Source organism: Talpa europaea (assembly GCF_964194135.1).
Source record: "Talpa europaea genome assembly, chromosome: 2".
In the NCBI taxonomy this organism is placed as follows: Eukaryota; Metazoa; Chordata; class Mammalia; order Eulipotyphla; family Talpidae; genus Talpa; species Talpa europaea.
Window position 1 is genome coordinate 125,691,077 of NC_140068.1, and position 25,127 is coordinate 125,716,203.

General features: G+C 51.7%; 1 pseudogene across 1 annotated transcript in view; it reads left to right on the forward strand.

The window, feature by feature from the left end:
* The first annotated feature begins 1,788 nt into the window (after positions 1-1,788).
* The window catches only part of LOC311188315 (BOLA class I histocompatibility antigen, alpha chain BL3-7-like), a 117,398-nt pseudogene continuing 94,059 nt past the window's right edge, over positions 1,789-25,127 (forward strand). The window contains exons 1-4 of the transcript in view: positions 1,789-1,793; positions 5,688-6,004; positions 6,204-6,472; positions 7,048-7,323. The product of the transcript in view is annotated as a BOLA class I histocompatibility antigen, alpha chain BL3-7-like (transcript). The remainder of the gene's footprint in view (positions 1,794-5,687; positions 6,005-6,203; positions 6,473-7,047; positions 7,324-25,127) is intronic.

The following is a 25,127-nucleotide window of genomic DNA, read 5'->3' on the forward strand; positions in this document are numbered from 1 at the left end:
TGTATGGGGAATATAAAAATAAAATTTATTTTAAAAAAATCAACAAAACAAAACAAAACAAAAAATAAAGACCAAGGGTTCCTTTTATACACAACTGTGTCCATATCTCTTACATTGATAGTGATGTGGTTTTTGTGGTCTGTGGGTTTAGAATGTGGGGTCCTTGGGGTCACTCTGGGAAAGGTTTCACCAGAGCTCCTATTTCAGCGACACATGGAGAATTCTCCAGGCGAGTTTCTCCACGGGACAGAGACACTAGTTATATTTAAAGGGAAGGTTTATTAGGGCAAGAGACAGAAGAGTAAGACACTTACATAGACACAGGTGGGCAGGAAGAGCTGCTCCGAAAGGGACAGGTTTGCTGAGAGAGGCCTGCGTGGTTGCAGGCGAGCGGCCTTGAGGAGAGCTGCCTCCACTGAGGGAAGTCAGTGAGGAGAAGCCTTGGCAGGTACAGGTCATGGCAGGCAGGGAGGCTGCTGCCCTGCGGAGAGAGGTATCTGTCACAGGTGGGCAGAGGGATATAGTCCTTTTCTGTTGGGAGGGGCCACTCCTTGTAAGCTTTAGGGTTAGTGGCTGATTTGGGATAACTTTGCAGAATCTGAAAAAGACCTGAAATTCCACAATGGGCTCAATCTCCATATCTTTACCTTTGGATGCACCCTGGGATACCTGCTTGGATGTTATGCTTTGTAATCTAGGCTTTGGCGCCAAAGGATCTTAGTTTTCACAACTGTGTAGTCTGAGCAGAAGGATCCTAGTTTCCACAACTGTGTTGATGGTTATGCTAATCTCTTCTACCCCCATCCTTGTGAGAGCCAGTGTAGGACCAGGATGGCCACAGAGCAGGTTATTTATCATTCGGCAGATGGGGTAAAGGAGAGTCCTGGAGCCCGCATTGATTTTATTAGGCTTTTATTGAGCTTTACATGTAGTGTGGCAAACAGGTACAGGGTAGGCAGGGGTGCCAGGGGGCCAGAAAGCCTGCAGGCCTCCTAGCCCCTGGCAAGTCTTCACTTTGGGCTTCTCTGGCTACTTTCTCCCCTTTTCTCTTCTGCTGCTCTCCTGCTTCTGCTTCTCTGGAGCCTATCTCAATACCCCTCCCACGGCCCACAGAAGTAAACCAGACAGCTTGCAACAATGTAACAACTGCAGGTGCCCCATCAGGCAAGGCAATCCTGATAGTGGAAGGGCAGAAAAGCCTGAAAACCATTTATCCTACAGCCAGGTTTCTGGTCTTGTGGTGCTTCCTTTCTTCAGTTTTTTTCATTCCTGTCCTCCATCAATAGCATCGTTTTCAGCAGTACAGGGTCAGGACTGGATACAGTGCAGGTTTTCTGATCCCATGCAGACCGGGTAAAGGAGGAGTCAGAGTCCTCAGTGGGTTTTTTGCAGGTCTTTTATTGGGGTTCACCAGGCATATGGCAGGCAGGGGTGTTGGGGGGGGCGGGACGCTGGCAGGCCTCCCAGCCCCCAGCAAATCCTCACTCGATCTGGGCTCTCTGGTGATCTCGGCTTCTCTTTCGGTTTCGGCTTCGGCTTCTACTGCTGCTGCTGGCATCCCCGTGATGCCGCCCTTAAAAGCACAGTCTTAGCTCAGCTGAATCCCATCTACCTATGCCCACACCCTATTCCAGGTGCCCGCCATCAGGCACGCATTCAGGACAAGGATCCATCATCTATCCTGATGGCGGAAGGGCAGAAAAGCTTGATATTTTCTTTACCCTACAAGCAGGCACAACCATTTGCTGCAAAGTCCCCAGACAAGGGGCGCCAGGCAAAGGGGGCAAGATGAGGTATTTGAGGATGCCCTTTAAGAGACAGGCCAGCTGGTTTACTGCCCAACGTTGTAGATAAGAGTGCTCAGGCCCTGGCCATGCATCTTAGAAGGGAAAGAGCTGTGAGTAAGCAAACTTGTTAATTATGCCTGCATGGGCGTGTTCATTGTGTTACAGGGCAGGGAGAGGAGCACCCCAGGCCCCGCAAACCTGCCTGCTCTAAATAGGTTCTGTCATCGGCCATATCAAGACAAAACATTTAAGACTGTAATGGAAAGGAAATTGAATACAATTAGTAAACTATATAGAAAAGACAAAGAATATAGTTTCTAAATCCAGCACCCAAAGTTACCCGTCCCCTCATGGGTAAAAGACCACCCGAATGGGATTGGCCCAGAGCGAGGCCCAAAAGCCTGCCACAAATCTAAAGCATCTTTTAGTGGGGACCCACAGAAAAGGATCAGAAATAACCAGACAAGTCTGGAGGGAAAAGAGCAAAATCAAAATCAAGATAAAAGCTAACATTGCTCTCCTCCCCATGGGTCTCTCAACCACGTCTGTTTCAGGACCAAAAGGCAAACGCAGTTTCTTCACGTGTCTCTCTGTTCCATGTGCCTCCTCCATGTCTCCTTCTGGCTCCATCCTGCTTCATTTCTTCTTCTGTCTCCTCTCCAGGTTCTTCTCTTCTCTTTAGCTCCACCCTCCTTTGGGTGGGGCGAGGGAACATTTTCCTGGGCACCACTCTATTACAATTGCACCTAGACTGGAAATTCTGCTGGAATCTTTATATTCATTTGCTCAATAATATATTTTCTCATCACTCTCTTGCATATTGGTTGGGTCTTGTGCTAATGTGTGATTTTTTTTTTAAAGTAATATATTGTTCCACTAAGTTATAAAGTCAAGGTCCATGCAGGAGGCCAAATGCAAAAACCCACCAGGCAGCCCACCTGGGAACAGCCCACCAGGCTTCACTGACCCCCACCATGGGTCCGTGAAGTCCGCCCGGGGCGCAATAAATTTTCCCTTCCTTTGAGAAAGTTTAGCCTGGCTCTCCTTTTCTTTACCAGGCCAAACCTTTCATAAAGCTCTTCAGTATTCATTACACTGGAATCAAATTATTTATTTTTTAAAAGATTTATTTATTTATGCATACAAGAGCTGGAGAACAGACCAGAGGTGTGGGGGGTGAGAGGATTCACCAGACACAGAGTGGGGAACAGAACAGGCAGATTGACCAAAGGACACTGCTGAGGGTAGCAGTGGGCTAGTCAGGAGAGGTCTGCTATGCCATGTGGGTTGCTCCCTGGCTGGCCTGGGAATCCAGAGCAGATTGAGGCTGCAGAGGCTTCTGATTACCTCATAGGTTGCGTCTTAACCCCTTGCGCCACCAGGGAGGTCCCTGGAATCAAATTATTTAAAAAAATTTTTTTCACTTTATTTTGCACCACAAATCCCAATAGTAAAAATAGTACTGGAAGTTGTCAAGTTAGTAAATGATGGAGAACAGCAATATAAAAAGACTGGAAAGGAGGTTCCCCAAGACCAGAAATCTGGCTCACACAAGGAGCAGGGGGTAGAAGGGATTAACACAGCCACTGACACAGATCTAGAAACCAAGATCCGTAGGCACCAAAGCCTAGATTACAAAACAGAAAATCCAAGCAGGTATCAGACTGCTGTCTAGAGCACAGGCCCAAGGGTAAAGATATGGAGATTGAGCCCATGGTGGAATCTCTGGTCGCTTTCAGATTCTGCACAGTTATCCATAATCAGCAACTAACCCAAAGGCTCACAAGGAGTGGCCCCTCCCCAACAGAAGACTGTATTAGTGCGGTCTCTGCACAGGCTGGGGTAGCACTCCCTCTGTCCACCTGTGACTATGCAGGTGCCTCTTTTCACCAAATCTCTCCTCCGCAGGGCAGCAGCCTCCTGCCTGCCCATGACCTGTATCATGCCTGCACTTCTCTTCATTGACCTCCCTCAGTGGAGGCAGCTCTCCTCAAGGCTGCCCACTTGCAACCATGCAGGCCTCTCTCAGCAAACCTGTCCCTTTCTGGGCAGCTCTTCCTGCCCACCTGTGTCTATGCAAATATCCTTTACTCTTCTGTCCCTTTCCCTAATAAACCTTTCCCTAATAAACCTGAGCAGCCCCGATATAAAAATGGGTTGCCTGGCTGTGGGTTCTCACCTGCGCGCATAAAAGGGACTTATTTGTACTCCCCTACAGGCACACACAAAAGGTTAATAAAAGGGAAAGGGACATGAGGAAATGTACAACTCAGGGAGAAAATAGGGAAATAAAGTCTTTAATGCGTCCTACCCTATTCGCCAACCTGGAAACACAAAGGCACTGTCAGAGCTGGCCAAGCACTGCCAGCTGGCGGAGAGCCAAAAAAAGAGCCCCCCACCAAAGCCCACGTGTCTGGTTTTATACCAAACCTGGCTGCTTAACCCCACCCTCAGATCCCAGCCACCTTCCCTTGGGTGGTGATGGGATTTGGAGTTCCCAGTGTCTTTGGCTTTGGCCTGGGGTGGGGGTGGAGTCCACAAAGCCTGTATGGAATTAGCTTTAGGACATCCTTTTCCCCGTAAAAAACCTTCCCTTTAAATATAACTAGTGTCTCTGTCTCGTGAAGAAACTTGCCTGGGGAACTCTCCACGTACTGCTGAAATGGGAGCCCTGGTGACATCTTTCCCAGAGTGACCCCAAGAATCCCTCACTCCAAACCCACTGACTCAAAAACTCCATCATTAGCATATCATAGGTTATTAGTATTCTTTTTAAAAAAGATTTATTTATTTATGCATACAAGAACTGGGGTACAGGCCAGAGGTGTGGCAGGTGAGTGGATTCACCAAAGACAGAGAGTGGGGAGCAGAACAGGCAGATCTACAGAAATCCACTGCTGAGGGGAGCAGCAGGTGAGGCAGGAGAGGTCTGCGGTGCCATATGAGTTGCTCCCTGGCCAACTTGTGCTGCTGCAGCTACAGGTCACTTCACAGTGCTGATGCTTAACCCCTTGTGCCAACAGGGAGGCCCCAGGTTATTTATATTCTAAAGTAAAGAAGCAATAACATCTTTTAAAAAGGTTTTATTCTAGTAAAGTAAATATTTAAAGCTGTAACCCACGTAACAAAATTATACATGGGATCCGTAATAATTTGTGAGACTGAACAGAGTTTCTGAAAGAAAAATGTCTGAGACTTGCGGACCCATTCCCTGGGCCTGGACTCAGGGACACGGTGTGGCAAAGGTCTCAGAGCAGGATAGGAGGGGGCGGCAAAGTCCCAGGTCTCCGGGTGTGGCTGTCTGGGTCTCAGTCCCCAGCGCGGGGTGCAGGGCTGGAAGGTGACTGCTGGGGGTTCGCCCCCTCCCCTCGGTTCCCCTTCTGGGCTCACAGCCTGGGCGGGTCCTCCTGCCTGGATACTGGTGACTCACCCCAGGGCTCACTCCCCATTGCCTGGAGGTCTCCGGAGCAGCCAATCAGCAGCCCCGCGGTTCCCGTTCCAAAGCCCTCGCCCGCCCGCCCCCCGGGACTCCGTCTCCCCAGCCCGGGTGGAGGCGCGTCCTGGGGGATGGGGGGCGCAGCCCTCCTGCTCCTGCTCGCGGGGGCCGCGGCCCCGAGGGAGACCCGGGCGGGTGAGTGCGGGTCGGGAGGGGACAGGGCGCTCCCAGAGGCGGGAGCGAGGGCGTGAGCGGGGGTGGGAAAGGCGCGACCTCGCCGCCGCCCTAGTTGTCCCCCCACCTCGGCCCCGCCCCGTCCTGGCCCCTTTCCGTCCCCCGAGACCCCAGCCTCCTCTGGCCCCCCGAGTCCCGACCATTTTCGTCCCGCAGCCGCTTTTCACTCTCACTCGTCTTTCACCCACTTTCTGTCTCGTGGGCGCCCCCTGGGACTCGAGCCCCCGAAGGGGAGAAGAACAGGCCGGGTCTCCCCTCCCGCCCCCAGGCCCCCACTCCCTGAGGACTTTCTCCACCGCGATGTCCCGGCCCGGCCTCGGGGAGCCCCGCTTCATGGCCGTGGGCTACGTGGACGACACGCAGTTCGGGCGGTTCGACAGCGACTCTCCGGGCCAGAGTGCGGAGCCGCGGGCGCCCTGGGCGGGGCAGGAGGAGCAGGAGGAGCAGGAGGAGCGGGACGGGAGGACGCGGATCCTAAGGGACAGCGCACTGAGGTACTGAGAGCACCTGGACTCCCTGCGCGGCCTCTACAACCAGAGCGAGACCGGTGAGCTGGCGCGGGTCCGGGCCGGGTCAGCACCCCCATCCCCACGGACGGGGGTCGCCCAGGGTCTCCCCCTCCAGGCTTCTCTGCAACCTGCCCGGGAACAGCCCGCGGGACTTTCACCCCATTTCATTCTGTTTAGTTTATTCCCGGCGGGAGGGGGCGTGGGCGGGGAGATCCCGGGGTGACGGGGCCTGGACAGGCTCTCACACCTTCCAGAACATGTTTGGCTGCGACTTGGGGCCCAAAGGGCTCCTCCTCCGCGGGTATGATCAGTTCGCGGCGCTGATTACCTGGCCCTGAACTAGAACCTGCGCTCCTGGACCACTGCGGACATGGCTGCTCAGATCACCCGGCGCGAGTGGGAGGCCCAGGGTGAGGCAGAGAAATTCAGGAACTATGCGGATGGCAGGTGCTTGAGGTGGCTGCGCACATGCCTGGAGTACAGGAAGGAGACTCTGCAGCGCATGGGTAAGAGGGGCCTGGAGGCCTCCCGGTCCCCCCCCTGCCTGGAGTCACTGCGGGAAATGAGTCCTCTCTCTAGTCCCGAGAGGGGGGCTCCCCTGGGTTTCATGTTCTGCACTAGAGAGACTCCCAGAGACTCTGGCTTCTCCTGAAGGACAGGGAAGGGATCCCGTCTCTCCTGAGAAAGACAGACAGTCCCTGACATCACACGTCACCAGGTCCTTTTGACCAGGGGCCTGTTTGAGAACCACGAGTTTCTCTCTCAGTCTTGTTTCTGGTCTGAGAACATTTTCAGTTATGTGATTCCTGCTTTTCTGTGTCATTCACCTTCCACCCAGGTCAGGAATAAAAAGTCTGTGTTCCACTCCCTCTGCTTCATCCTACCCTGGGCTTTCCTCCTCATTCCAGAACTTTCTTAGGAATAGGAGAATCACACAGATTCCCCAGATTAGCCTGTTTTTTACAGTTTATGCTTCTTCCTGCCACACCAGTTGTCTTGTCCATTGTGAGGATGCTCTCATGAGGATTCTTCAGTGTCCATGGAGGAAACACAAAATGACTTTTCTGATTTACCACCTCAGATCCCCCAAGGACACATGTGACTCACCACCCCACCTCTGAGGATGAGGTCACCCTGAGGTGCTGGGCCCTGGGCTTCTACCCAGCGGACATCACCCTGACCTGGCAGCGAGATGGGGAGGACCTGACCCAGGAGATGGAGCTGGTGGAGACCAGGCCTGGGGGAGATGGAACCTTCCAGAAGTGGGCGGCTCTGGTGGTGCCTTCTGGAGAGGAGCAGAGATACACGTGCCACGTGCAGCATGAGGGACTGTTGGAGCCCCAAGTCCTGAGATGGGGTAAGGAGGAGGATGTGGGCACTGAGGCTGTTCTCAGGGCCATCAGGAGCCCTTCTGGAGACCTTCAGAGAGTCAGGATAAGGTCTGGGGCTCAGGGTATGATCTTCCCTTCCCTTCCAGTGCCCCCTCCTCAGTCCTCCATCCCCACCGCGGGCATCATTGCTGGCCTGGTTCTCCTTGGAGCTGTGCTCCCTGGAGCTGCGGTGGCTGCAGCTGTGATGTGGAGGAGGAAGCACTCAGGTAGGGAAAGGAGTGAGGGATCTTGTCCACTGGGGGCTTCCATGTCCCAGGCAGAACTTGCCCTGCCTGTTTATTGGGAAGTGCCATCCACACACATGTGTTGCCCAGAGGGCATTTGCTCCAGTCCCCCCTCACCTCCTTTCTTCTTTTTCCCCAGTCCTGACCTGGGTCTTTAGTCCCAGTTCTGGAAACTTCCCTGTGGTGCAGGATTAGAAGATTCCTTTAGGCTTCTGACCTGACTGCTCCCTGGTCTCACATGATTTTTCTACCCACAGGGAGACAAGGAGGAAGCTACACTCAGGCTCTAGGTAAGTGTAGATCAGTGGTTTGACCCTGAGCCCCTGGGGACAGTGTAAATGGACTCCATGGGGGAGTCACCCTCATCAGTCCCTCCTGTGGTGTCATCTCTTACCAGGTTCCGTTTTGTTCTCAACCAGGCAACAATAGTGCCCAGGGCTCTGATGTGTCTCTCAGCCCCTAAAGCATCTTTTAAAATGAATGTGATGAGGGCCCTCCACGGTGGCACAGTGGGTTGAACGTAGTGCTGTGAAGCTGTCCGCAGCCTCACAGTGCAGGTTCGATTCCTGGCCAGCCAGGAAGACTCCCACTTGGCAGGGCAGACATCTCCTCTCTCGCCCGCTGCTTCCCTCAGCAGTGCTTTCAGTTCGTCTGTCTGTTCTGCTCCCCACTCTGGTGAATCCTGATTCATCAGATCTGGTGAATCAGGTCTCTGGTGAACCCTTTCACTCTCCCGCGACTTGGGCCTGTACCCCAGCTCTTATATAAATAAAAAAATTTTAAAAAATGAATGTAATGAGGCTTCTGTTGTTCACACCCTGGACAGCACCTGGTATTGTGCAGAGTTTGCATTTTCAGTCTCTCCTAGGTGTGATGGTGTCACTGTTCTTAACTGTGATAGTGAGCATTTGTTCATATTTTCACTTTTCTATGAATACAGTTGCCGTTTGTATAGAAGTTTTGTACATTTTTACAGATGAGGTGCCATTCATTTATTACACTATTTTTGTCCTTATTAAAATTGGGTTATTTCTTTCTGATCATTGAGTTTTCGGCATTATTTGTAGATACAGTCCTTTGTCAGATTCGTGATTTGCAAATGTTTCCCCCCAACTCTGTGACCTGAACTCCTTTACTGATGGGAAAACGAACACTGTTGCCCAGACAGGAGCATGGAGATACATATATTTGGAAGAGAAAAGATAAATTGCTAGGTTTTGAGCAGATACTGGCTGATTGGGGTGTTGGGGGTGGAGGGGAATGACTTATGCGTATCCTTGAGTGTTATTTAAATGTCCTTGTATGAGCATGAAATATGTTTTCTAAAGTAAATTACACTTCATTCCTCAACTTATAAAACTCTTCACACATCATGACCAAATCACGTGTTAAGACCAGACTGACACGTGGGTTACAAGTAATGGACCTGCTCGTCATAGTTGCAAAGTCATGGTTTCCCTTTGGGTTTACTCTGGTATTGTCCATTCTTGGGGTGTTGGACACGTGTAATGACCTGTGTCCATCATGAGAATATCATACAGAGGATTTTCACTGCCCATAGTGTCTTCTGTGCTCCAAGGATTCAAAAGCAAAAAGGAACCAGTGGAATCACATCAGACTAAAAAGCTACATAGTGAAGGAAACTATCATTAAAATGAAAAGACAATATCAAATTAGAGAAACTATTTGTACATCATCAATCCAATAAGGATTTAATATCCAAGATCTACAAAGAACTCCAAAACAAGAAAATACCTCAAAACAGAGGAGAGGAGCTAAATAGGTACTTTTCTAAAAAAGATACACATGTGGCCATTAGATATATGGATACAAGTTTATCATCATGTGCTGTCAGAAAAATGCCAATTCAAACCACAATGAAGGTCTCCCCTGGTGGCGCAGCGGTTGAGCACTGGGCTGCGAAGCTGCCAGCAGCCTCTGCAAGCCAGTTTGATCCCCGGCCGCAGGCGAGGGTCCCACATGGTGCAACAGACCTCACCTGCCCCTCCTGCTGCTCCCCTCAGCAGTGTATTTCTTCGTCAGCCTGCCTATTCTGTTCCCTGCTCTGGCTTTGGTGAATTCTCTCACCCTCCTGCGCTTCTTACTGTACCCAGTGCTTGTATAAATAAATAAATAAATCTTTAAAAAATAAATAAAACCACAGTGAGTTCCCACCTCACATCTGTGAGAATGACCCATTGAAAGGTGTGGAGAAAAAGGAACTCTGGCACATGGTGGGTGGGAATGATGTCTTGTCCTGTCAGTGGGCAGAATGAGGGGTTCCCTGGACCTTCAAAACTGCACACTCTACATGGGATCTGCCATCAGCTGCATAAAGACAAAACATACACTAAAGTGTAAGACCTTCAATAGAAAAGAACTTTAATACAATTACTATAAAGTAGAGAATCAGTGTGCAATAGAGAGAGAAGAAGAGAAAGAATATAGTTAGTATAGTTCCCAAGTGAAGCACCCAAAGTTACCCGTCCCCTCATGGGTCAATGCCCAGCCAAACAGGCTGGGCCCAAAGCAGGCCCACTGGGGCCCGAACGCCTGCCACAAGGCTAAGGCACCTACTGGTAGAGACCCATGGGAAAGGGTCAGGAGGGGCCAGGCAAGTCTGGAAGGAAAAGAACAAAATCTAAATCCATGACAAGATAACAGCGGTCATTGTCAGCCTCCCCATGAGTCTCTCACCCATGTTTTTAATCCCTTTCACATGTCTCTTTCCATGTCCCCAACTCCATGGCACAAGTCCAAGTGAGAAGCAAGGCGTGGTTTCTTCTTCACATGTCTCTCTGCTCCATGCACCTCCTCAGTCTCCTTTCCCCATCTTGCTCCATGTCTTCCTCCTCTTCCTTAGCTTCTCATCCCTGCTCAGCTCCACCTTTCCTTAGGCGGGGCGGTAACTTGGTACCTCTGTTTTCTATGGATAGCACATTGGTCCTGCCCCTATGGGGAAAAAAAAAATGAAGGTTCCTCAAAATAGACCTGTCATATGGTCAAGGATCCCATTCCATGGTATTTATCCAAAGAAATTAAAACACTAATTCCAAGGAATATGCACCTCCTACAGTCACTGCGGCACTGTCTACTATAACCAAGCGATGGAGACAATCTAAGTGCCCAACGGCAGATGAGGGGATAAAGAACACAAGCTATACACACTATGGAATACTACTCAGCTGTGAAAAAGATGAAATATTGAATTTGCATCAACATGATAGATATAGATGGGATTATGCTAAGTGAAATAAATTTGAAGGAAAAAGTTATATACAGATGATTTCATTCATATTTGGAATATAAAGAAACAAAGTTGGGACAGATGAAACTAAACCAAAACATATTCTATATATATGACTGTAGAATTGAAGCTATGGCTGGGGGTAAGAGTAGGAAACAAAGTAGGAAGAGGGCCCGATGGACTGTAGTGAAGACTACGGGTGCCCTTAGGGTGGGTGTGATGTGGTAACAAACATCTGAAGAGATGTGACCCTTGCCTCTGAACACATGCAGTGTGTAAACCAATGCTAACCTCAACTGAATAATACAATGAGGGGGAAAAGAAAAGAAAAAGGTAAATTGTCTCCTCTATTGGTCAGTGACCTCAGGACTTGGCCTTCGCCTCCTCACTGCCATGCAGGGTGAGGGGCTGGTTGCCCACAAGGGCAGAGGCAGGAGGTGCAGGGACTCCTGGGGCTGCCCAGGCACTGCTGAGTAGAGACACTGCAGAGAGGGAGGCTCTGAGGGGACCAGAGACAGAGGGTCAGAGTACCCCAGTGCTGAGTGAGGGTCTGGTTCCCAAGGAGAGGGGAATGTGCGCGTGTGTGTGTGTGTGTGTGCGTGTGTGTGTGTGTGTGTAACAAGAATGACAGGGTACACAATATAAAATGATGGGAAGTCAATTAACATCAAGCCCCAGAATAAAGTAATTCAAATTTCACACAGTGTAAAGAGTGTCAGAACAACACCCCAATAAATACAGTTCCATGGAGAAGGAGCTTCTGAGTGGGACTGAAAAAGCATTGGACCTGCAGAAGAGAAGGAGGTTTATGGTTGGCTTGAGGTGTAAGGAGCTGGGCGGGACCCCTCCTCCTGTCCTGGCCCCTGCTAGGATGTGGTGGCATCTTCACCCCTGACAGCTCACTCATTACCCGAGTGTTAACATTATCAATGGTCCACTGCATTCCCAAGATGTCCTCCTGAAAGCATCCCCATTGCATAGTCCCAGCCTCTCTGCCTCAATCCCCACCCCCACTGCAATTCTCCAGGGTCTCACCTATAGGGGCGGAGATACACTTCAGAGCACAGGGACTGTGGCTGCCTGGGGGAGAACACAACAAAACTTGGTGAGAGATGAGACCACAGGAGAAACTGATGAGAGTGACTCCCCCATGGGCTCCATCTACACCATTCCCAGGGCTCAGGGATCAAAGCCTTGACCACACTTACTTGCAGCCTGAGTGTAGCTTCCTCCTTGTCCTCCTGTGGGAAGAAGCATCAGGTGAGACCAGGGAGTAGTCAGGTCAGAAGTCCTAAAGGAATCTTTTAATCCTGCAGAACAGGGAAGTTTCCAGAACTGGGACTAAAGACCCAGGTCAGGACTGGGAAAAATGAGGAAAGGAGATGAAGGGGGACTGGACCAAATGCCCTCTGGGCAACACCCGTGTGTGTGGATGGTACTTCCCATTAACCAGGCAGGGCAAGTTCTCCCTGGCACATGAAAGCCCCCAGTGGACAAGATCCCCCACTCCCTTCCCTACCTGAGCACTTCTTCCTCCACGTCACACATGAACCACCTTGTGTCCAATGAGCACCTCTAAAGAAAACCGAGCTGGAAATGAGGACCACGGCAAGGATGGAGAACTGAGGAGGTGGCACTGGAAGGGAAGGGAAGGTCAGACCCTGAGCCTGAGGCCTCGGTCTGACTCTCTGAAGGTCTCCAGAAGGGCTTCTGATGGCCCCGAGTCAGCCTCTGTGCCCACATTTCCCTCCTTATCCCATCTCAGGACTAGGGGTGCTATCAACCCCTCATGCTGCACATGGCATGTGTATCTCTGCTCCTCTCCAGAAGGCACCTCCACAGCTGCCCACTTCTGGAAGTTTCCAGTCCCCACTGCCCCCCGCCTGGTGTTCACCAGCTCTGTGTCCTGGGTCAGGTCCTCCCCAACTCGCTGCCAGGTCAGGGTGATGTCATCAGGGTAGAAGCCCAAGGCCCAGCACCTCAGGGTGACCTCATGCTCAGAGATGGGGTGATGGGTCACATATGGCGATTGGGGGGCCTGAGTAGGAAGAAATGGAATTTTAATGCTTTTTGTTTCCTCCATGGACACTGAAGCAGCCTCATGTGACCATCCTCCAGTGGAGAGAACAGTGTAGATGGAGGGAGGGGCACAAACCCCAGAAACCAGCCTGGTCTGGGAGTCTGGGGTAGTAGGTGAGAGCCCAGGGAGGGATGCAGGTCTCTGAGCATTTTGTTGCTGACCTGGGTGGAGGGTGATGACACAGACAGGCAGGAGTAAGATCTCCAAAAATGCTCTGACCAAAAACAAGATCTCGAGAGAGAAACTCATTGCTCCTACGATGGCTGCTGGTCAGAAGGATCCAGTGAAGGGTGATTTCAGGGGTGGTGTCCCCTCTTTCTCAGGAGAAACTGGATTCCTTAACTGTCCTTCAGAAAAAGCAGGAGCCTCCAGGCCAGTCTCCATCCCAGAGCTGGAAAACGTGGCCGACAGCTCCCTCTCTGGCCAGAAGGGGGCGCTTCCTCACCATGATTCCATTTCCCTGCGGGGTGCGCGCCTCAGGGAGATCAAAGGCCCCGCAGCCCTCTCACCTCTGAGCTGCGGCGCCTCCTTCCCCATCCCCAGGAGTCTGGGGGCCCCTCCCCGCACCCGCCCCCAGGCTGCTCCCGTCCTGCTCTGCCCGACCTTCCCCCTCCCCCTCGCGCCGGGGAGCTGAGCCGCGGGCCCGCCGGGTCCAGGCGCGCAGGTCCCCGCCCAGGGCGCGTCCCCGGCGCCGTCGTGGGGAGCTGGTCGTGCCCGCGGGGGAGGCGCCGTCGGGCCCCGCGGCGCAGCCCAGAGTCCTCTGGATCGTGGGAGACCCTGAGCCCGCCCTTCAGTCACCCCGTGGTCTCCGCCCGCACCCGATCTCCCGCCCTGAATAATCCCAAACTTAAATAAAACCTAAAGGGGGAAAGTCCCGCGGACTCTTCCCTGGTCAAGGGGCCTGGCAGGGGCCACGGCCTCGGGGGTCACGGGGCCCCGAGACTCGGGGCGGGGGGTGGGGCAGGAGCGGTGACCCGCCCCGGCCCGCGCTGCTCCCCGGCCCGGCTCTGGCTGCGGCGGCCGCGCGGGGCCTCCAGGAGCGCTTGGAGCCTCCGCGCCGAGTGTCTGCGGAGCCGCGTCTCCTCGCCCGACCTCCCGCCCCGCCCGCCCGCCCAGGGGCCCGCGGCTCCGCGCTCTGGCCCGGGGAGTCGCTGCTGAACCCCGAACTGCGTGTTGTCCACGTAGCCCCCGCGATCCACCGGGGCTCCCCGAGGCCGGGCGGGACATCACCATTTCTAACACCCTCAGAGAGGGGGAGCCTGGGAGCGGGGAGGGGTGAAAGCCGGGCGGACCCTCCTCCCAGGGCAGGTCCTGAGTCCCGGGGAGATGGGGCAGGGGAGAAAGTGTCCAGGAGGGAGGGAGCTCCAGAGACTGAACATGGGCAGCGGGTCCAGAAGGGGCAAGACTCAGGGGACAAAAGGAGGAGGCAGGGTGGGGGGACAGAAAGGGACCAGGACTGAGGGGGCCACGGGGGTGACAGAGGGCCCTAAGGCAGCTGCTTCCTCTGCAGAAGCCTTTTCCCTCCACCCTGCACTCACCAGCCCAGGTGTCTGTCTGGGCCAGAGCCCTGGAGAGAAGCAGCAGGAGGAGGGTTGGGGGCCCCAAGAACAGCACTGCTGGGGTCTGGGGAGCTTCTGACCCTAGGCTGGTGGGTGGAGACTTAACTGGGCAGGCAGTGATGCTGACTGGTTCTCTGGGAACCTCCAGGCACTGGGGACTGAGAACTGGGGAGGAGTCACAAGTGTCCAGGGCCCATCAAAGGTGGTGGAGACAGAAGGGAGGCTAAGGGGGCAGTGGGGTATCCCCAACAGTAACCTTCCTGCCCTAGACACAGCCCTGGGGCCTGGAATTATGAGAACCAGACTGGGGCCCTGGGGCTTTGCTCTGGCCCCTCCTCTCCTCACCCAAAGCTTCCCCACCCTGTCTCTGTGACCCAAGCACTGGGTCTGTGATTCTCAGTATTTTCCTTCCGGATCCGTGTCCAGTCTGACAAATTAGGGAGGACGCCAAGCATAATCTTGTTTAGGAGGTATCGCTCCCCATACTTACCACACTGGGAATAAAGCGAGTTTGATCATGTAGTTGTTTCATTTAGAATTATAGTAATAATCAATGTCTTAATAGATAATCAATAACCAATGCCTGTTAAATAACTTCTTTTAATCAGGGCAATGGGAAGAGTGGATCTTTCACGTGGTTTATGTTTGCAGTTGTCTTTCTTGTCTGTCTCATTGTTTTTTCTTGTCTGTCTCATTAGAAGACAGTAGGATTTTCAAGTTTCCTTCTGCATTTAGCTGTGGTTCTGGTTGAAGTCTATGAAAAAATGTCTACAGCCTCACACAAATATGTTGGAGTAGTGTTTTCACATTATTGTGAATATTTCACTTTGATACTAAATTAAATCTATACAGCTGGTATTTTCTCCCAGGTTATTTGCAAAGTGAAACCTGAAACAATATCATTAAATATTTCTTATTCTGTTACATTTCCTTAGTTCTCTCTTGCATAAAACTAACTGCAGTTAGTTTTAATGTGTGATTTTTGTAAAGTAATATATTGTTCCACAAATTATAAAGCTCTTCAATGTTCATTACACTGGAATCAAATTATTTTAAAAAATTCATTTTATTTTTCACCACAAATCCAAAAAGTAAAAGTAGTACTGGAAATTGTCAAGTTAGTGATAGGACACAATTTTCCATGATTCTGGTTTTTTCTGAGCACTTATATTTGGTCAAGGAGAAGTTACTCTCAGTTAGCAATTGTCAGTTGATTTTCTCAAAGGAGCACACACTCATTTTCAGGACAATGTCTGTCTAATTAACCGAATCAAATAGCCACAGATTTTGTCATTCATTCCTTCATGTGCAGATGGAATTACCTACAAAAAAAGAAAAACTGTCTAATTCATCTCATGCAAATATTTTTCTTGGCACATGGTAGTTGGGGACGCAACAGGAGTGTTGTGTGTGCACTTGCGTGTCATCGCATCAGGTGCTGTAAAATGTGGATTTGAGGATGACAGAATAATGAAGATAATTTTTAATGCTTCAAACAAGACACTTTGAAATGACACTGCCTTTGAATTGTGTTTCTGAGGTAAGTAGTTGTGAAGAATAACTGCAGTTAGTAATTTAAGCTCCATTTTTAGTAAGTTTTACCTCAGCAGATGGCGAAGTAGTGAAAAAGCCAATGGTGTCTAAGTGACGTTTAGAAAATAGTTTTGACCTCGTGGCTCCTGTGACAGGCTCTGGGTGACTTCAAGGATTCCACAACCACACTTTGAGAAATGCTTTTCTCAGTGAACCAGGGAGCATCTCCCTAGTGTTCTCTGCCTTTGCCTCCTCTTCACTTCCCAGCATCCCTCTCCCTGGCTGGCTCCTGCCTCCCCAAGCTGCCTCCCCTGCAGACACAATGGCAGCAGAGAGAGGACTCTGGAGACATGGAGCTTGCACTGTCATGAGAGATGGACACTGAGCAAAGGTGACAAAGACACGTGTAAACCTGACCTGAGCCAAGGGCTGGAGCGTGTTTATTATGAAAGTAGAGCAGTAGGAGTGCTTCTATTATTTTAAATAATATCAAAAGATGTTAAAAAAAAAACAAAAACCAGGGCCTCCGTGGGGGCATAAGGTTTAAGTCTGAGTGCTATCACTTCTTAGACCTGAGTTTGATTCCTGACCAGGGAGCAACCCACATGGGGCAGCAGACCTCTCCTGTCTCACCCACCACTCCCCTCAGCAGGTGATTTCAGTGGATTGGCCTATTCTGCTCCCTACTCTGTGTCTGGTGAATCCTCTCACCCTCTGCACCTCTGGCCTGTACCCCAGTTCTCGTATGCATAAATAAATTAAAAATGCATCTAAAAACAAAGAAATAAAAAATTACATGCAGCATCAACTACAAGATCCATCTCAGACCCAGTAAACAGCAGAGGCTGGGGACCCAGTGGTGGTGTAGGTGAAACAAGACAATGGGGCACTCAGTCAGCAGGAGTCAGACTTTGTCATCAAATGAGTTTGATGTCAAACTAGAGAGGGTCAGTCCACCATCCAGTGCTGCCAGGCCAAGAAATCTAGGCTGGTCTGCAGCCCCAGCCAGTAGTCAGGCACCACCTGGGAGACTCAAGGGATAGTTTAATCTAGCCCTTTGTTTAATTTCTCTATATCCATATCTAAGTGACGTTTTTGTCTTTCTCCTTTGGGCTTATTTCCATTAGCTCCGTCCATGTTGCCCCAGATGGCATGAGTTTATGTTTCTTGATGAGTCGTATTCTATTATCTATGTACAACCCCTTCCACAGCTCGGCTACTGTAAATTGTGCTGTAGTGATCAGGGGGTGCCAGTTTCCTTTGAAGTAGTGTAAGGTCCTCTGCTGGTATGCTGGCACCTGCCACCCTAAAGGGAGCTGGAGTCTCTGAGAGCACCTGCTTACTCTGCACAGGGGGTTGCAGGAGGTTAGAAGTTCTGCAAATAGAACTTTTTTCTTTTTTTTTATTCATATAAGCGTTAGGTAAAGTCAGAAGCGCGGGAAGGTGAGAGAATTCACCAGAGCCAGGGCAGGAAGCAGAACAGGCAGAAGGACCCAAGTACATTGCTGAGGGGAACAGTGGGTGGCAGGAGAGGTCTGTCCCGCCATGTGGGACCCTCACCAGCGGCCAGGGATAGAGCCGGGAACCGGCCCTGCAGAGGCTGCAGGCAGCAGAGGCAGCAGCTTCACAGCCCAGCACTCAACCACTGCGCCACCAGGGGAGGCCCCCAAGGTGGTTGTTCCCAGACTGAAGTCTCTTGCAATTGTGCACACGGTTGAGGACCACAGTGATGAGTCCCCTACCAGGCACTATCCTTCCATCGGCTCCAGCCTGTAGGCCCCTATCGTATGGGTACTGTAATGCTCCAGCCCTTGGTTTTGGCTTTGGGGCTTTTTGGCGGCTCTCTTATCTTAGAGCCCGGGCAGGTGGGTGCCACTGCGGCCTATCCTGGCATCCCATCCTCATGCCCCGTGACTACCCTTTTCAGTTGGGATCCCAGCCGGTGTCAGAGACACCAAGTGTTAAAAGCTCTTTATGAGTTGCTGGACAACACCAACAACAAACAGCTCTTTCAGACATGAGGCCCGGAGCCTTTGCTCCTTTCCGGTGATGTCAGACTGCGGACTGGAGGCCCAGTCTCTGACAGAGGTCTTCATCCTCTCTTCCTCCTGCAGAGGTTGGCTCCTGGGTGCTGCTTTTCTTCTTTCAGCTTCTGGTTCTCCTTTATTCAGAGGCCAGGAACAGAGTCTTCCCCTTCTTTCTTTGGAGGTTGGAACAGAGCCCCTCAGCTCCCTCTAACCCTGGCTTATATCACTCTTCAGGGTGTCCCAACATCAAGTCTGGTTGGACTATTTTTCCTTTTTTGTGCAGAAGAACTGGGGTATTGGCCAAAGGTGTAGAGTGAGCAGAACAGGCAGACTGACTGAAACACACTGCTGAGGGGAGCAGCTGGCAAGGCAGGAGAGGTCTGCTGTGCCCTGTGGGTCAGCTCCCAGCCAGGGATCAAACTCAGGCAGTAGTGATGATGGGTGCCGAGACTTAACATCTAGGCCACCAGGGAGGCCCTGGACAATCTTCATCCTTGGCTGACTGGACCACTTAGCACCAATCAGCTCAGAACTTGCACCTCATTGGTCCTGCCCATAACCCAGGAAGCATGCAGAAAAGGGCAATTCTGAGGAGCAACTGCTACAACAGACTTGTGGTGGAGCAACAGAGTGGAGACCACCGCTGCTGCTGGCTCCTGCCGCCAAGTCATCTCACAGATCTATGCCCATAGATGCGGGGGACAGGCGCGGGCCCCTCTTCCTGAGGCAGGCACTGTGGGACTTTGCCACCTGCCTAGGCCCCTTCCTTCACCGCAGCAGAACTGCTTTCTAGTGCTCTCTGAAGTGAAGGATGCTGAGGCTCAGCCCTGTTCAGTGAAGCATGACCCGGGCCAAGTCTGGAACCAGGATGTCTCCACATCTCCTCCGTCTCTCCCCTACTGGCTCATGCCTTCAGCAGGGAGGTGACCTGCAGTCCTGAGGAACCCACCACTCCATGTCAGAACCTAGGGCACAGGTGGTCACAGACCTTGCAGGACTGCAGGGTCATCAGTGCCCCCCAGCCCTGAGTTGGAGCTACCTCTGTCCTGGCCTAAGGACCTCCCTCCCAGAGGCCTCCGAGCCCTTCCCAGCTAGCGCAGGCCTTACCAGCTCCTTCAGCTCTGCCAGCTTCTCCCATAGCTGGCCGAGTTTCATGGCCAGCTCGCTCTTGGTGTGTTGCTCTGTTTGGAGGGAGCCGGTCCATACTCTGATGGGCCAGGACAGACAGAAGTAACAATGAGACGCCACCCAATACAGCTGGAGACCCAAAGCTCAGTGTCCCCTTCCACATCAGGACGAGGTCATCCCCCAGCCCAGGGCACCCCAGCCTCCTTACCTTCTTGCCAAGCGCTCTCTGGGCTCCAAATCCGATCATCTCCTGCACCCACCCTCTGCCCGGGACTCCCACGTCACCCGTTCTCCACGGGGATGAACACTGCCCACCTCTACACATCAGTCTCAAAGGCCACCCCCTCCAGCCTCCAGACCCTTCAGAGCCAACTGCTCCCTCAGTTGCCACATCCCACCTTGCCGCCTAGCAAAGTGTCTGCTGCCAAGGGCCCATGGGAGATGGGTAAGTGTCCAGTTGATTTTTAAAAGACAGTGGGGGAGGATGTCCCAGTCACTTATCTCTGGTGAACCTCACGCACTTGCAGTTCTGCTACAAAACTCACCTTAGTCCTTGCACCTGTAACAAAAGCCCCTTTTCTCCTAATCTTGCATTTCCTACTCCTAAGCTAAAATGAATTCATCACTTTGGAAAATCAACTGCAGTGTGGACTGTTGGTCTTTGCAGGACATGCCCAGAGGGCAAGCCCTGTGTTTGGGGCGGGGGTTTATTGAGGCTCTCCCAGTAGGACGGGCCCCTGAGCATTCACCCTGGAGGCTTGGAAGGCCCAAATCTCACACCCCTGCTCTGGAAGCTCTTCCCAAATGACCTCTCACCCTTCACGGTGTATTGTATCTTCTCCAAGATGATAAAGATGTGCAGGAAGGAAAAGAACGATCAACCAAGCAGGTGAAATAGCAGATGTGGACATACCGAGGGTTAATGATGGCAACATAAAATCAGCCAGAGGCCAAGTACCCCAAGCAGACAATCCTCGGGCATGCATGCTGGGAGAGGGCAAGCCAGAGAGGGGGTCTCAGCACAGCCTCACCTTCCTCCTGTCAAATGTGGGGAGCGCTACCCCATTGGAGCGGTTAAGGTCGGACACCAGCACCTGCAGAATGTCCTGAATCTACATGAGGTGAAAAGAGAAAAACAAGAGTATGCGGGGAGGAAGAGAAAAGTGGCTTAGAGAAGACAAAGAGGTCAGAGAAGTAAAGAGAGAGCAGCTCTGGACGATGGATGCTGGAGACATGGTCGAGGGATCATACCACGGCCTGCGCCATCTTTCTAAACGGCCACTCACCACCTCACCTGAGGCAGAAAGCAACATGAACCAAGAGATGATCAAAGCTACCAAATCAGTCTGGAGGACACTGATCTGGCCCAACAACTTCATCTTCCAGGTGAGGAAACTGAGGCCCGGGAGGGACGTGACTTTCCCTGGGATCACCCAGCAAGCAGGTGGCAAAGACGGACTCCCACCTCAGAGGTCACCTAATCCCGAGCACCTGGGGCTCATCTTTGCCGCCCTAAAGGGAGAGGGTGTCCTCACTGACTGGCTTCCCCTTGAGGCTGGGGATGAGGGAAATTGCCAGAGCAAGAAGTCCATAGCGACGCCCTGTACTGAAGGCTCACTGCGCACCAGGCCCCGCATGAAGGGATGAATGCACAATCCTCTCACGGATGCTGCCTAGATTTAAGTAGAGCTGTAGCACCCTGACTCACAGGTGGACAAAGAGCTTAAACAGTGTTGCCCCAAATCAGATCCCCAGCAGAGCTACGGAGAGGCCGCACTCAGACCCAGGGTTCTTACCCACTTCTTTCATGCTCTTCACCTCTCACTCAGCTGCCCCTGGAGCACCCCTCTCCCAGCCTGGCTGAGCAAGACTTACATCTTCAGATGACTTACAACCACTGGAAGTGGTTGTCTCTGGCCTACTGCCATGTTTCTTCTTTTTTTCCTTAACTCCTGCAGGAGACCCCAAGGTGTTTTTCCTTTGGTAGTCTCTCCACTGCGGAGAGGAAAAAGAGAGTTGAGGCTCACGAGAACGGCAAGCCCCTGTTCTCACACCCCACTTTACAAGTTAGATTTGCCATCTGACGTCATGCCACCAACATCTCCACCAGGTGCTGTGAGTAGTTCCCCCGTCCCATCCTCCCAATGACAGAAGAAATGGACTGATAACTTGGTTTAAAGAAAAAATGTTTAGGAATTTTCACTCAGTCTTCAGACTCGAACTTCTGGGATGCCATGACTCAGTAGCTGCCAGCAGGCAGCGCTGCTCAAGCTCCTGCACCAGTGGATGCTGATGGGAGGAGGCAGTGAGGGGACAGCCAGGGGCACAGCCAGGCCCATTTCAGAGCAATCTGTTACAATCTCACATATGTCTGCATACGTGCACTAACACAGAAGGCTTTTTTTTTCTCAGGAGACTCAAGCAGAATTGATGCTTCAGTCGCCTGTTTATCCTGTGGTGAGCTGAGCAACCCATGTTGAGACGACTGGGGGAAGATTCCCAACTGGGAAGGTCAGTTTGCTGGGATCTGATCCACAGAGGGTAAACAGATCACTCCAAAGAGCACTGATTGGGGGGCACTCTGGCCCCAGGGTCATAAGGAATTAGAATGTGAGATGGAGGAGTCAGACAAAAATTGGAAAGTCTCCGTGGAGTAGAAACCCGCAGAAAACCAAACTAAACAATTCTTCCCAGTGTCTCCCAGAGCAGTTGCCAGCGTTTCAAGTTTACTAGGGAAGCGTAGGCTTTGTAGGCGCTCAGTGTTTAAAGGTGGGGTACAGTACAGAGCAAGCGAGCCTGAACCCTCTCCCAGGGCCGGGTCCCATGGTCTTGGGTCCCCTTCAAGTTGGTAATCTGCAGCCACAAGAGAAACCTGAAAGGGGGTTAGTCCTGGGGGGCTGGGGCAACAAATCAAGCACCCAGCTCTTGATGTGACATAAGGATGGTTCCCAGGGATTGTGAGGGAACTACCTTCCACCCCTTGCCCCGCCACACACATTCGCCGCTCCTCTTTGTCCTGGGCCAGCCCGTTTATGAGAACCCCTTCTCTAGGTGCTGCTCCCTCATTACTGCTCTCTGGTCTGGCAGAGAGCCAAGGGGGTGGCTCAGGCCTGGTTATGAGGGTCTTCTGCAGGGATGCGATAACGTTGGTGGAGAAGGAGTTGGTTAAAGGTGGTAGGAGACATTTCCTGAATGTGAGCCTGTGTGAATTTCAGGAGGCAAGGAGCAAAAAGAAAAAAAAAAGTAAAGTCATCATTAGTATTGGCCCCAAGAGTGGGAGGAGCCATGACACTATAGGATTTTGAAACCATGTCAGCGGGGAATTGGAGCCCCCAATTTCCCTTTCCATGTCTTTGCGTAGTTTCATGAAGGCTTCCACATTTTGTTCTACAATCTCTGATTCATTGATACAATAACAACATTCTTCCCTGAGGAACAGGCAGGTGCCCCCCTTGTTAGCCATTTACAGGTCCAGAGCCCGCCGGTTTTGGAGCATGGCCTATGCCAGGGAGGGGAGCTGTCTTTGTGATGATGCTAAAGACACAGAGGTTTTTTCTAAGGAGGGGTAGATACCTTTAACCGAAATGTTAGAAGTGCAGGAATGAAAGCCGACAAGGGCATCAGATGGATAGCAGGGGTAGCTGTGATTGGAGTCCCATAGGGCGACTGAGAGTTGGAGAGTCTGGCAAGCAGCGTCTGTAATCTTGATCATAGTGGTATTGAGATGAATTGGAGCTGCCTCCAGTAGAGGCCTCTGAAGGGAAGCACAGAGGAAACAAGAAAGGTATTAGATCCAAAAGAGTTATGTAGGAATAGTATAGCGTTTTGTATTTTACGAATCCAGGTTGAGGGCGTCTCAGTCTTTTCTGATGATGTTAGCTGATTTTGTAGGACTTGCTCTGAATGGAGGATGTCCTGGGAGACTTGGACTGTGGCATTTTGTGTCGGGACATAGTCCCTTGAGATGGGAAAATGTTGCCACTGTGTAGGAATGCCAGCCTGTGTACCCGGTGGCTTGGACTCCCTGTACCCAGCGTAGGTCCCAAGGACCTGAAATAGTATAGTTAACTTGATTCGTATTGAAACCCGTATTATGACAGATGGAGAGAACATTCGGCCTTTGTCTGGAAGGTGCACTGCACATGACGGGCAAGGGCACCCCCCATATTCTTTGTAGGTATTCTTGCAATGATCTAAGGTTTGATGGTAAAAGAAAGAAAACATGGTGTTCATAGTGTTGTTCATTGATGAAAGAGTTAGGGTGAGAGTGTTGGGTGCTGTGCATCCGGCCTGTGGGCATCCGCAGTACCCACCAAGTGGGTAGTCTCCGTGGATCCTGAGACAAAGGTCTCCCTAACTTTGAATTTCTACACATAGGACACTGAGCTAGGGGAGATTTTGACAAGAAATGCGCATCCTAGTAGGACCCAGGTTACAACATACATACTGTTTGTCTTCGGGCGCACGTTTGACCCGAGAGAGATGGTACCAGGAGGGGTCTCCCAGAGGTGTTACCACTATAGGCATGGTGAGAATGACTGTGTGCGGACCAGTCCATGGAGGCTGCAGTGGCTTTGGCTGAAGCGGTTTGAGCAGAACTTGGTCTCCTGGATGCAGTGGTGGGGAAGGTCAGTTGAGGAGGTCGAGATTCGGGCAGGACTGGGTAAGTACCGGTCTGCGTGTTCCTGGAGCAGTCGCAGAGCTCTCAGGAGAGTTTAGTCAGGTGACCCTTGATTAGCTCATTGGCGCGCTCCACTTTCCCTGAGAATTGTGGGTGGTGGGGAATGTGAAGCTTCCAGGTGATACCCAGAGCTGCGGAGACCTGCTGAGTAATCTTTGAGATAAAAGCTGGACCATTGTCAGATAGGACAGATGTGGGGAGGCCAACGCATGGGATAATGTGGTTAAGAAGGGCCTCGGTTACCCCCTGAGCCGTTTCTCTAGCTGCGGGGAAGGGCTTGACCCAACCTGTTATTGTATCAACCGTTGTGAGCAGATATTTTACTTTTTTGTGAGTAGGGAGGTGAGTAAAATCAACCTGCCAATCCTGTCCGGGTAAGTGTCCACGCAGCTGGTGAGCTGCAGAAGAAGGAGGTTGGCGAATTCCCCCTTGAGGTGATCCATGAGCACCGGTTTGACGATGGGAACACAGCTGCCAGACTTTTGCATTCAAGGAGGGGTGGAAGAGCAGACTCAGGATTTGGCGTTCATTAGGCTCCTAAGTCGGAGTGATGGAGGGGACAGATAGAGAGAGAATAGGACCAGGATCTGCAGCAGAGTGAGTGGTGGGAGCCCTTGTTGCTGCATCAGCCTTGTTATTCCCTGTGGTCACATAAGAATTGTCCGTGTGGTGTCCTTCATAGTGGATCATGGCGACTTCAGTTGGAAGCTGCAAGGCCGCTAGAAGCTTAAGGGCAAGTTTAACGTTCATGATGGGGGACCCCTGGGTGGAGAGGAACCCCCTTTCCTGCCAAATCGCAGCAGGACTGTGAGCCATAAGGAAGGCATATGTTGAATCCGTATAGATGGTGACTTTCTTATGGTGGCTGAGGGTGAGTGCCCCGGTAAGTGCTCTGAGTTCTGCCTTTCGGGAGTTGGTTAACGGTAAAACGTGACATGTACGCCATGCAGCTTAAACTTAAAAATAGAGGGGGAACTGCGGCAGCCTCTGCCGCTGAACGCCAGTGAACTTACTGGAAAGAGGGAGGCTTTCACTCAGACACATCAGAGTGAGTAAGTGTAGGGTAAAGAAAATATCAGGCTTTTCTGCCCTTCCGCCATCAGGATAGATGATGGATCCTTGTCCTGAATGCATGCCTGATGGCGGGCACCTGGAGTAGGGTGTGGGCATAGGTAGATGGGATTCAGCTGAGTTAAGACTGTGCTTTTTAAGGGCGGCGTCACGGGGGGACGCCAGCAGCCCCAGCCAGCAGCAGCAGCAGTAGCAGCAGTAGAAGCCGAAGCGGAAAAGC